The sequence below is a fragment of the Balearica regulorum genome, chromosome 14, assembly GCF_011004875.1.
Source record: "Balearica regulorum gibbericeps isolate bBalReg1 chromosome 14, bBalReg1.pri, whole genome shotgun sequence".
Taxonomy (NCBI): Eukaryota; Metazoa; Chordata; class Aves; order Gruiformes; family Gruidae; genus Balearica; species Balearica regulorum.
In genome coordinates this window covers 12,534,999-12,548,595 of record NC_046197.1, presented here as the reverse complement: position 1 = coordinate 12,548,595, position 13,597 = coordinate 12,534,999, and the positions used below count along the sequence as shown (strand labels likewise).

General features: G+C 43.1%; 1 long non-coding RNA gene across 1 annotated transcript in view; it reads left to right on the top strand.

Moving 5' to 3' along the window:
• Positions 1-13,597, top strand: part of LOC142603863 (uncharacterized) — a 120,784-nt gene that overhangs the window by 104,054 nt on the left and 3,133 nt on the right. Inside the window, exons 5-6 of the long non-coding RNA XR_012837757.1 lie at positions 7,216-7,275; positions 12,057-12,214. This is a non-coding gene — a long non-coding RNA (uncharacterized LOC142603863). The remainder of the gene's footprint in view (positions 1-7,215; positions 7,276-12,056; positions 12,215-13,597) is intronic.

Below are 13,597 nucleotides of genomic sequence, written 5' to 3'. Positions count from 1 at the left end.
TTGTTACTGCTGAGCAGTGCTTACACACAGCCAAGGCTTTTTCTGCTTCTCACCCCACCCCACCAGTGAGTAGGCTAGGGGTGCAGAAGAAGTTAGGAGGGGCCACAGCTGGGACAGCTGACCCCAACTGACCAAAGGGATATTCCATACCATATGATGTCATGCACCATATATAAAGCTGGGGAAAGAAGAAGGAAGGGGGGGATGTTTGGAGTGATGACATTTGTCCTCCCAAGTCACGGTTACACGTGATGGAGCCTTGCTTTCCTGGAGATGGCTGAACACCTGCCCACCAATGGAAGTGGGGAATAAATTCCTTGTCTTGATTTGCTTGCGTGTGCGGCTTTCGCTTTACCTATTAAACTGTCTTTATCTCAACCCATGAGTTTTCTCACTTTCACCCTTCCAATCCTCTCCCCCATCCCACTGGAGGTAGTGGGCTAGCAGCTCAGTGGTTCTTAGTTGCCGACTGGGATTGAACCATGACACCAAGTCGTGGACCAAGGCTCCCTTCTTTGGCCCCAGATCTCTAACGTTTTAAAATGAACACCGATGTCCAACCCTGTGCCTTCAAAGCTTTGCAGTATGTGCTCAATATTTAGCAACCATCTTATCTACCATCAAAGCCAAACTGAAGCATGTCCCTGCACCCTTTGCTGGGCAAAGACCCTCCAGAGGTGTCATTGTAGTCCCAGACTAACAGCTCTCTCTTTCCCAGATGTGCTAATTTCCACCATCAATCTCTCCCTCAAAATAAACATGTAGTGTGTTTCTTAAACAGGAGAACCACGCTGGAAAGGGGATGAAAAACCTCAGAGGAGGGAGGTGTGAAAAAGTACGGCTATTAGGAGGTCGAAGCCAAAGAAAAATAGAGCTTCATGGTCGCTGAACAGCGTGTTTGTGCTAAGAACTTCTAGCACTGTTTAGTTTTGTTTTGCTATCTGCCATTGACTGTCACATTTCACAAGTTAAGAAACATGTTATTTCTTTGTTTATTTTGTCAGTCTTAGATAGTCTCTGGAGGGAAATTATATCACTGTTTCAGTGGAATAGATTTAATTTGTTTGTGTCTTGTTGTCTATAGCATCTATCTAACTACTTATCTCTGAAGTTACCTCTCAGTCAAAGGTTTTCTGTTTTGTTCACATTTTAACAGGAGGGAATTTGCACTTGATTGCTTTGAACACTTCCTAAGTTTGGTCAGCTATCTATGTATTTATTTTTCTGTTCTAGTGAGAGAAAATGGGAATTTAAAATGTATGGAGCCAGCAGAGGTTTAGCTGCGATTTGTTTCTAATGTAGAGGAAAATTGCCCAAGTAATCTTATCCCATTCATACAACTAATATGGCTATGAGGCTCTGATGTGTTCAACAGTAAACACCATGCAACATACCCTTAAGAACTGTGGCTTAAAAGATTTCTTATTTTCCATCACACGGTTCTAGCTTTCGATGAATAAATATCAGGTTCTGCTTGCATTAACGTCCATGGGAGTTTTCAGGGGTTTAAACAGGAGTTATAGAAGTTCCTAGTTTATAAGCATATTTTATAAAAATGATAGTTATAATACATTATGGAGTTAAATGGTACCACTGGGTAGCTATGTGAGGAAAAATATTTCTGATGCAAGCGGGCTACAACAGCCAATTCAGATTGAGAATATATAAACTCACTATCAACATTTGGGCAAGGGATGTCATGCATCCTCCAACAAATGAGGGCTTGAAATTTGGAATAAATTTTTACTATATTCTCCAAAAAACAAAAATTGAGATACCCATGCAGGGAAATGCTCTGACCTGTGTGATACTGAAGACATTGTAGATGAATATGGCAAATTGTTTGGGCTTAATATCTACGGGTCAGCTCACCCACACCTTCACCAAGCAACATTATCTTTGAGCAAATTTATATATATGTGCATATATATATACACACACATGCATGCATCAAAATCCTAGGACTGAGACTGGAGAAGATGTAGGAAAACATGGGGGAAAAAAAGCATTACGTGTATCACCTTCCATACCAAACCATAGAAAGTAAATTTTGTCCCATTATTATCATTAGTACAGTTTTCATCTCCCACATGCTTAAATATTTTAATCTCTTTAATCAAAGTCAGTGTGATGCACATAGGCTAGGTTTGAATTCAGTCTTTGCAGAATTTTAGTGGCTCTTTCCTAATCTTCTTTCTCAATCAAAATACCTTGTGACATTTGGCTATGGTATTTCACACCTGACACCAAGTGCACTGTTAAGTGGCAATTTAACACATTGTCTTGCAGGACTTTTAATGGATCCAAACTCATACACTGCCTCATTCTTTTGCAATGGTGTGAGAAATTAATAGTTGGCTAACCTGGGACTTTTTAGAAGGGATGCTTTTAAGCACTATCCCCACCCTATTTTATATTTATCTTCTGTAAAATTCTTCCTTGAATATACAAAATATTAAATGATGCTCATTCATCTGATGAAATCTACACATATTGACTACAATTCTATTTCTTATATGCCACCTCCCTCCTTTGCCACATCCCCATCTTTCCTTTGAATCTTCTCCAGATCCAGTGGTTGTTGAATTTACATTCTTCTCTGGGCTGTTAATGAGTATATCGATTAATACTGGCTCCAGTATCAATCCCTGTGGGAGACCAATTGATACTTCTTTCTCTTTTGACATAAAACCATTGATGATAACTCATTGGTTCCTAGCTGCTGGATAGATTTTTGTCTACCTTATTGTATTATTATGCAGGCTATGCACCTCCAGCTTTCCTATTGAGTTCATGTGTAGCACTAAACTAACAATTTACTAAAAATCCAACTATGTTATGTCTGCCTTAATTAATTAAATTCTCAGTATAATTGGGCCTGAGCTTCAATTCACAGACCTGTATCACCTATTACATGGTTTCCCAGAATCTTCACAATTTCTGTCAGGTTTTGTTTCCATAGAATCATGGGATAATTTAGGTTGGAAGAGATTACAGATGTTACCTGATCCAAGGCCCTGCTCAAAGCAGGTTCTATTAGATCAGGTTGCTCAGGGCTGTGTTCAGTCAAGTCTTGAGCACCTTCAGTGGTGGGGATTACACAAGCTCTCTGGGCAACCTGCTCCTGTACTTGATCACTTTCATGGTTAAGGAACCACCTTTCCTTGTATTTGATATTTCTTCCATTGTTCCACCTTGTCTCCATTGTCTTCTGTCTTATTGCTATTCACCTCCAGGAGACATCTGACTCTGTCTTCGCTGCATCTGGCAGCTGCAGGCAGCAATAGAGTCTCCTCTTCATCTTCTCTTCTCTAGGGTGAGCAAGTCCAGCTCCCTCAGTTTCTCAGCTCCAGCACTCAACCAAGTTTGTGGCCTCTCTGGGATTTGCTCCAATATGTCCATGCCTCTGATGTAACCGGGAACCCCGAACTGGACGCAACACTACAGGTGTGGTCTCACAAGTGCCAAACAGAGGGGAGCACAACCCTAGACCTGCTGGCTGCTCTCTTGCTAACGCGAGGGAGGATGCGGTTGGCTTTGCTGCTTCCTAGAGAGCCAGCCTGCAGTCTGTATTGTTGCATAAGGCTATTTCATCCCAGATATCAAGACTTAGCATTTGGTTTTGCTGAACTTCATGATGTTTCTGCTAGCCCATTTCTCCAGCCTGTCCAGGTCCCTCTGAAGGGTAGTCCTGCCATCTGGCATATTGACTACTCCCCCCGGCTATTTGGTATCATCTACAAGCTTGCTGAGAGTGCACGCCATCCCATCATCAGGTTGTTAATGAAGATGTTAAGCAGCATTGGTCCCAGTACTGATGCCTGAGGGATGCTACTACTTACTGGCCATTTTGTCTAGAAGCATGCTAGCTCATTTACCTCTCATGGTGGTAAGAACTAACAGTATGAGCCAGGCACAATGGAAGGAGATCCTGCCCCACCGGCATTGGCATGTGAATGAGAAATTGCGCCACTTCTTAGCTGAAAGCACTCAGGGTCTGCCCGGAGAGCTGGGAGGAGGCTGCTAGCTGACAGCTGAATCTCAGAACCAGATAAAACTAATAAAACTAATGCTGCCTTGAAGGGCAGATTCAATACCCAAACAATTTAGCAAATCTGTGATTCTTTAGATTTGGCATTTCATGGTGTTATCGCATAACAGTTCAGCTCCCAAACTGATGGGCAACAGATACAGCAGAGGCTGTTGCCATTTGTCAAATGCAGTGAGGACAAAGCCCAGGGCTGTCTGTGCCAGGGACAAAGTTTATATTTCAAGTTTTGTGTGGACCCACACACACTAGAACAGTGGAATGGACTCACCAGATGAAAGGACTACCCAAGACAACCCTGCTTTCCACTGCGAGTGCAAGCTTGCCTCCTGGACCTGTTGCTGTGTCAAGCACACTCAGCACAGCTTATGTAAATATTTGCTCACTTTGGAGGCTGCAATGTTACTCCTTACCCAACTATCTTTCTAAGTGATGAGGATGTGGGAAAAGAGCCCCTTTTAATACCTCTGGCACAATAAACACTCAGCTCCAGTAACTGAGGCCCTGATTCAGTAGGAACCCTTACTGGGGAGGGGTGCTTAAGCAAATTATATCTCAACAGAATCAATAGGACTTTGGCACATGCTGAATGTTTAAGCACGTGCTGAAGTGTTTACTATTCAGCCCCTCATTTAGTTCCCATTTAATTAAACAAGATCAGATTCTCAACAGAAGTAAATCACTGGAGTTTCTCCCAAAGGAGTTTTCCCAGTTTGCAATAATTGAAGAGTTGATCTGATGTCCCAATTCTACTTCTTTTTTCAAACATCTAGATATCTGTCTGTCTGTCTGTCTATCTACCTAACCTATGTTATTTTTACCTCCTAAGTGATAAACTATTCAAAGGAGAGATGCTGTCAGAAGCAGCTCAGAGGGACACAGGTCTCATTAGTTACAAATGAAGTTCTGAGCCTCTGGTAAATGAAATGAAACTTTTCTGATATTATTGCTGTTCAAGTCTAAGCTGATATAAGCATCCCTGCTTCTCCTAATACAGGCAAGGATTTCTTCGGAAGTTTAGTGCTTCCACTCCAGATAAAAGCAAGTCATTTGCTTCTTTCATCATGTCACTACTAATTTCCAAACAGTCAAAGCTGCTGCTAATTTATTTACTGAACACTGAAGCCCTGTTAGCAGGGGCTGCTACTGAAACTGCTTTCTGGCCTTCGGCTTTTGTTTGTTGACAGCCTGATTTCCCAGTAGGCCATTTCCACCTGTGTTTCTGTTGTTTTTAGTGCATGTCTTTCTTTCTTCTTCCCAGTGACTGTCTCCCAAATGGCTCCTGAAGGCTTTTCTCATCTTCCCTCGCTCTCTCATCCCCTTCTCCCTCCCAGCTGCAAGGACTCTCAGCTCTGCTTTCAGTCATTCTGCAGTTAGTGGTTGTCTACACTGCTGAGCTCCCATGGGGCACTAATTTTTGTTTCAAGGACAAGATTCAAAAGAGTTTGCTACACACAGGTTGCAGGGTGCACCTTCAGATGTGCCTTCAAATAGACTTTGGAGATTTGAATATATGAGCTCCTGAAAATCAGTTTTTAAATTGCAAGGGAGGCCTATTAAGTGCTGTAAAAAAATTTTTTTTTGCTTTTCTATTTTAAAAGCTGCATTAAAAAAGTGGTATTTTTTTTTCCTTCTTCTCTCCCATGACATTGGGTGGAAATAGAAATTAGGAGACTGCCATTTCCCTTTAACTTCATGCATATCAAAGGAAGAGAGATGACAGGATAAAATGATTCAGAGAGTGGCCAGCATACTCTGTATCTGGAGGAGCTAGTGAAGAAAGATATTGAGATGTTGCAATGGTTTCTTTGCAACAACTCGGTGTGCCAGGAGCTTTAAGTGTGCAAGAAAGATTCTAAGATGATTTCCATGAATTGAAAAATTCAGAGCCTGCACAGCTTTAAGGATTTATTTATTAAGATATTCTTTTAAATTTGCTACTTAAAATTATTTAGCCTCCTTGTGTGTGAGTGTGTGTGCATTTCTTGACATGCACTTCACTTCATGTGTAACTTCTGTTTTACACTTTATCTCAATCCCAGCAACCTGTGTAAATCTTTCTGAGGTCCATTATGAGAGGACTCGCAACTATTGTCTGGTAAACTGGGCTTCAAAAAATCTCCTTCGCTGCATGTTAAGTTCAAGTGGGATTTTAGAACTTCAGTTTTGCTTGAAGACTTGGTTCCTAATGAGTCCCTAAAACTCAAGACACAACTGCTTATCTTCTGTCTTAAACTAGGAACTGCATCTTGGGAGGGGTCTTCTGGTTAAAACTGCTGGGCCCTTGATTTCTCAAACTAGATGGTCACATCTACTGGGTACTTTGGATTTTTTTTTTCCTCTTTGCCTCAGTTTCCCATTTGTAAAACAGAGGTAGTAAGACTATCCAACCCTAAACAGGCACTGTGAAATTGTTCAGAAATAAATATTGATGGGAAAATCTTCAAAATAGTACTCAGAGCAAAGTTTGAGGCATGCCAAGTAAACTCCAATGTCCAAAGACACGTGCTTTGCCAGGTAGCCATGCCTGCACACAGAACTAGGCATTCAAGCTATAATCTACCGACCTTGAGTAAGTCTCTCAGCTGCTGTGTCTCTCCATTTCCTGATAATATTACAATAAGACTAATATTTACTTACCTCACAGTCACATAGTCAGAATGAATTAATGTTTATAAAGTACTTGGAAGTCCTTGGATGAATGGTCTCATAGAAGTGCTAAGCAGAGCATGCATTGTCATTACCTTGTAGACAAATACATATCATTTACATGGGTGTACAGAGCCGTTCACACAAGCATATGCAAAGTCTCATCTCAGTGCACTCAGGTTAGCACAGGATATACGAACAAACCCAACAGTCCCTGACAATTCATGTCATTTTGCTTTGAAATGAGTATATTTTCTTTGAGAACAGAGCTTATCATGTAATCTCCAATGAAAGTTATGTTCTGCCTTTTTACAGTTGCCAAGATGCAAATGTCATTTGTACTCTCCTTCTTTATGAAAGTTAACAGTTATTTAAGAGATCAAAGTTAATTATCACTAAGGAGATCATTTTTACCTATCAACCCACTTTTGTAACCCCACTATCACAAGTAGAAGCTTTATGCTAATCAGTTTTCTAATTTCCATAAATTACTGATAGAATTACTTTTTTTTTTTCAGCATGAATGTAGATCTGTTGGTGAAAGCTCTTGAGAGGTAAAGAGACAGAGAGAAAACGAGGTAAAGTATATTTTCAAGAGTTCACCAGCTGAATGTGGTACCAAGAAAATAAAATCCAAATCATTAGTTTCATCGCATCACAAAACTTGTAGATGCTACAGCTTCCCTGCACTGCAGAAATCTGATACACACACATTGTTTCAATTTAACATGGTGATAGGAATGGAATCGAGCGTGAGGATCACTGTGTGACCCTATTACATGTGAAGTGTGTCTATTAGAGCTGCAAAGACAGCATGCCAGAGGAGCCGAAATGTGTTGATAGAAACAAACAGATATACCTTTTTAAAAGCAGCAGTCAGAAACTCTGCAGTGTGATCCAAGCATGTTCTGCTGGAGAGGGCAAGATAGTCTATCCTAGGCGAAGATGATATTAAGAAAGAGAAAGAAACCCCTTCCACTCCATCACAGCACTTTCTGTAGAGTGAGCTTGCCAAATGGAAGCTGTTACTGTGGAAGTTGTTACTGCTGTGACTGACAGCTGCTGTAAAATAACCTCAGCTACAGCATGGAAGGAACAATAAGAAATCAAAATGAAACAGATGCGGATATTTTGGGTATCCCCTTGGTCTAAAAGTTGAGTAAAATAATTGCTTAGTAATTAACAAGCTTGTTGCTATGCTGCTCCAGCCTTTTAGACTGATGCTGACGTATTCCAGCATAAATTAAATTATCTAGAACACAGATTCTACAACCTAGAGCTAAAGTTGTATTCATGCATCACTTGAACCACACCATACTTTTGTAGCTTCATTTTGAGTTGGTAACAGAGCAGTTCATCTTCCAGTGGCCATCAGTAGATTTCTGCTTGACCACTGCTCTCTAGAATAAGGAGGGACTTGAGATGTCATTTTGATCATATTGAAGTCCCAGCGTCTGTATCTGTTGCGTTTTCTACAGCATCCCTCTTCTGCCGACTGAAGAGCTCAGCTGTTGGTCTAAGTGCCTGAAGCACTTTCCTTATCCCCAGCTCCAGGAAGAGACCAGCAACAAGGCAAAGCCCAGAAAGACCACGGTCGGTGCCACATCCCCTCTCTCTGTCACAGGCATCCCATATCCTGCAGGGCGCTGTCTGAGCAGCCCTGCAACCCAGATGGGCCTCCAGAGCGAAATGTAAGGGGCACCTGAAAGCACCCCGGGAACAGGCAGGTACAAAGGAAACTAGAAGGACCTTAGCTTCCCCCTGGCTGTGAGGTTTTGTGTCACTGCTTAAAGAGAAGCAACATTAAAATTATACTCTCTCTTGGTTTTTAATTCTTTGACCCTCACCTCTCCTGCACACACGCACCTATTTCTCTTCAAATATATGAGCCATCCCATTGAAGTCAGCAGGACTCTTCCAGTGCTTCAAGCAAAGCATACATATACCTGGATCAAGTTGATATTTACAGAAGGGTCCTTTCGAACTGGCTTTTGATTATACAACTATGTCAGAGGGTTGTTCCTTATTGAATCTTTGGACAGTGAGGATCAGTGTGACTTGTTTCCATGTGAGAAAGATGGTAAAAGATTGCAAATATAACCTTTAACATTACAGACCGTTTTTAACTGTCATGTACAGCACTGAACTGTGTATTTGTGGTTGAAAGGGAACATAAACCATGATGCAGAACACTAAAGGATTTAGAAAATGTAACCTTTGTGCATATGGTTTGGGGTTTATTATCCCACTTATTTATTCTGCTGGATATCTGTAGGATAATATGATCAATGAGTTGGAATCCTTCTTGTTTCTACCAACAACAAATCAAACCATTAATAGGCCAATAAAACCCCAGGATTTGGAGAGAGGGGAGGAGGGGAAGTAATTGCATTGTTCTGATGCTAACGAGGCACATCTATCTTGAAATAACTGATTAAAGCTGGTGTCGACACAAGGCCTTGGCACAAAAAAGCATGATGCTAACGTACAAGGTGTGTAGTGCTGGGGCACGGGAACGTGAAGTTGCAGTGGCAGCTCTGCGTTTGCTGCACGCTCTGTGCAAGAGGGATGTTGGAAGCACCGCTGTCTGTGGGCATTTTGTCCTGCTTAACCCTTTCTGTACGGTGACAGGCTCACAGCGCAGTGGGTCAGGAGCACGCAGGGTTCACGGGGCATGTTGTGAGGCTGATAAATAGTTCCAGAGATGCGTGATTGCATAATGATAGCCACATTCATTCACCTGCCTATCAAAAGCAATGCATTAAAGTTTGAGCTCTCTTCCCCTGGGTCCACGAAGAGACATTTGAGTGTTAGCTTATAGTCTTTAACATTCCTCCTAACAGTGGGCTAAGTGCAGTGGGGTTAAACAGAGTCCCTTTTGCTTAGTAATCCATTAGCTAATGGGTGTGTAAGCCCATCAATTTTCTGTTTATTCCCTAACCCCATTAGGGTACACCTGCTGTGCATAAAAAAATACACCTGACAAATCAGAGTGATAGTTGAAATAAAATAAATATCAAGTGTTGTTATAGCTGATCCTTAGTGTTTAAAGCAGAAAGGGCATAACAGTGATTTGTGAGGGTGGAACAAAATAGCACGTGCTGGCTCACAGTAGCTTGAGCAGGTTGATATAAATCCCCCTGCGATCTTGCCAGTTCACCTGTAGACGCCAGTGCTCGGCTGCGTCTTTCCCCAGCCCCACAAGCCCCTCCGGAGGGCTGGAGTTCACCTTCAAACGCCGTCTCCAAGCACCTTCCGGAGAGCCACAGTGCTACTAAGTGATAAATTAATTATTTGAGGGAGGGAGGGTGAGAGCTCGCAGGCTGCTCTCCCACAAAGGCAGCCAGAAGCTTCAAATCTGTCTCCAATACCAGGCCATTTGTTTTGTCACTTCATAGGCTTTATTTATTTATTTATCTTACAGCTTGCCTTGTGATTAAAACTGTTGAAACAGCTGTTAGCTGGTAGCAACTTTCCTTGTGCCATTTCCTGACATCAATCAGGCGACCGCGGGGCTGCAGCACGATGGGAGCTGCCCCGCACCGCTCTGCTGGGGCTGGGCGAGAGGCAGCAGCATCCCCGGCTGTCCCCGACCCCTCGAGGGCCCGTGGGGGCTGCCCGCATGCAGCAGTAACGGTTGCAGCAACCACACACACCATAGCACAAGGAGAAAATAAGGGACTAACAGCAATGAACCTGTGGAACTCATTGCCAAAAGCCGTTATTGAAATGATTATTGGAAAATTGAGTAAAATGGAGATTTTATGTTTAAAAAAAGAAAAAGAGCGCCATCACCACTGACTGGGGAGGGTGATAACAATAAGATGAGCAAGGCGCTTGGTTCAAGGTGGTCGGTCAAGTGTGGAAAACTCCCTGGGGTAAATGAATGGGCTTTGAACAAACCAGTCTTAGGCTTTATGGACAGGAGCTGGATGCCCTCTGCCATCAGGGTGCTGAGCAGCGGGGTGAGGGTGCTGAGCAGCTGGACCACGGAGGGCAGATGGAGAACAACATGGTCACTAGCATCTGGGATAGCAGAGGATGGAGAAGTCTTGCAGTCTCTGTGGCTGGGGAAATGTGCTTAGAAAGCCTCTCAGGCTGAGGAAAGCTTAGGACCAGGTTTCTTGTGTCCAGCCTCAGGTGTGAAGGAGACCTGATCACAAACACTGCTACTCCTTTTGCTGTTGAGGAAAACAAAAGTTGTGCAGGCTTTCTGCAGTCACATAAGGCAGCTCAGGGCTGGGTGTGCTGGCTGTGACAGGCCTGCTCAGGGCTGCTAAACCCACAGCTGAGCTCTTCTGCTTGCAGTTAAAAAAAAAACCACCACAGAGTGAGAAAGAGAGAGTCAACCGAGCCCTGCAATGGAGCCAGCGAATTGCCCAAACCCTCCATTTGTGTACAGCAGTGGAGGGAGGGTTTGGGAATCTGGCCTGGGTTGCCTGAACTCCATAGACTGCAAGTGCTGCTGATGGGCTAAGGAGCAGTGACAAAACGAACAAAGCAGGTCATTGCTGTTGGGTTGTATTATGCACAGGCTTTGGCATTTTCCAGCCGAATGCTTGTCTCTTCTTCCTTCCCAGCCCACTGCTGCTATTATTTTTTCCATCATGACTGTTGAGGAGTGTATCATTCATAGCATACCTACCACAAAGAGATTCCTTTTTAAATGCTTAGGGAGATAGAGGGCTACAAACCCTGGGAAATCAGCTATGCCTAATATATTATGTAGAAGTTCTGTAATCATTATTGAACTAAAGTGCATTGAGTAAGTGGATAAAATCAGTCCCACCGTAGCATAAGTCTCCAGAGAGCACAGATAAAAATGCCTCGCACTTAAGTAGAAAAAGGTAACAAAATATTTCCAGTCCCAGCAACTGCATTTTCCCCTCTATATAAATAGGAAACCCTCAGGAGAAGGCAATGATGCAGCAGAGGTTGAAGGCAAAGTTAATGGTGGCGAGGTGGGGGAGCAATGCAGCGCCTGGGGCAGGCTGACGGTGAGCAATGTGAGCAATGTGAGCAATGCGCCGTGGAAATGAGTCTGAAGGCAGAGCCCTCCGTGGCAGGGGCAGTGGGAGAGGAGGGAGTGGGGCAGTGGGCAGGACCCGTGCAAAGCTGGCGAGGATGGTGTGGGTCTGCAGCAAAACAACCTTCCAGATGAGCCTCTGTACCATGTTTGTGCTCTTCTTTCCACTAAACACTGCAGAAAAGTGAACTTTTCATCATGGGGCTTGCTTCCCAGAGCTTGTCATGGCTCTCACAGGTTCCCACCTCCACATGCACACACAGGTGCACACACACCTCCTCTGCATTTTTTTGTGCCTCCTGAGCTAAGATTTGAGCTGTTGCTTTCCTACAGGAAGTCACTGAAGCATCTTCACTGGCAAATATATCTTGAGGTTATTCTCAACCAGACAGCCTGTGCCCCTTCAGAGCACACTACAGACATAATCGGTCCTTGTCTCTCTCATGTGCGTGGTCAAGAGCTGCCAGACTGCAGTGAATCACTACAACATGGTGAGTCTCTTTTGTATACCAGCTGCAAAACCACTGAAATCCTTCTAAGGGCTTACAGTATACACTTTGATGTAAATAAATGTGGGAAAATAAGGTATTCATATCATTTAACAACAACAACAAAAAAGTTAACATTTTCATCCCTGTATACAAAACAGAGTTTGGCTGGACTGGGACATGTAGGACAGAGTTTGTTATATGTTTCAGAAAAGGATTAGGTGATCATCTAAATAATAGGTTTTTTGATGGAGATCTTCAAATGTGCATGCACATTAGTGATGAAGTTTGGGTCATTCATTGAAAATAAGGAGAAAAATGTGTGTTAGAGCATTGCGTTTGCTGCTTCTGTTGTAGGCCTACACAGAAAAGCCACCTAGAATTGCAGTCCCTGCTGTTAGGCTGTGACCTGAGTAGTCATCGACATTCATGTCCTGGAATGACTATATTAAAGTTTTCTAAGAAGATGTGTGCTCTTTCACATGACCTGCCAATCATGTTGGAGCAGTGCCATAAGCTCTGTTCTAGTTGTATCCTCAAGGGCACCAAGGAGAGGAAGAGAGAACGGGGTTGCGGAGTTGGAATTATTACTTATTTATCTAAAGTATTGACCTGACCTCCCCTACTGAAATATTGGCATTAGATGCTGGGGAAAAGGGATGCCAGACCCAGCTCCTTCTGGGAAATAAGGGAATCAGAGATGTCAAATGAGGCCCAAATCAGGCAGCACCCCATTGAGATGATGGGGCAGGGGGAGGCAGGCAGGGAGGTGGCAATGACATGGAGTACAACTGGTGGGTGGGCAAGGAGGCAGCAACCAAAGAAGTGACCAAGTATCTTGCTGCACCTCTATGTTAAGCTGCTTCACAGTGTCTCTGAGATGTGGCCTTATTGCATGGCTTTGAATGTTCTCTGGTAGATTTTGCACATTTTTATTAGTACGATAGTAATGAAGTGTGTTTGTGAAGGGAGACAGAAAGGAGTAAGAAGTGATGCTTCCGTAATGTTGCTGTGGATGGAGCTAAGCAAGTAAATGTTCACAGCTCTGAGATGATGAGATAGACGATCCTCATGGACTCCACATCTCCCTGTCTGAGACAGGCACCCAGGCCCAAGTGAGAAAAGTACAGAGTGAAATGGAATTGGAAAAAAAAGCCACTGGGATTCTCTATGAAAAGGAGGGAAACTCTCTCAAATATGAAACTAGAAGAGCTTGACTTGCTTAGCACAGCAAAGCAATGGCTGTAGCAGTAGCATTTCTTTGCTGCATATTTAACAGGAGAGCTTACACAGGTGAGAAGTGATTCAAAAGCACAGTGCTGGCGTTGGACAAAACTGTGTAATGTTTTTTATACATTAGAGGAATGGGCTTCAGTGACAACTCCT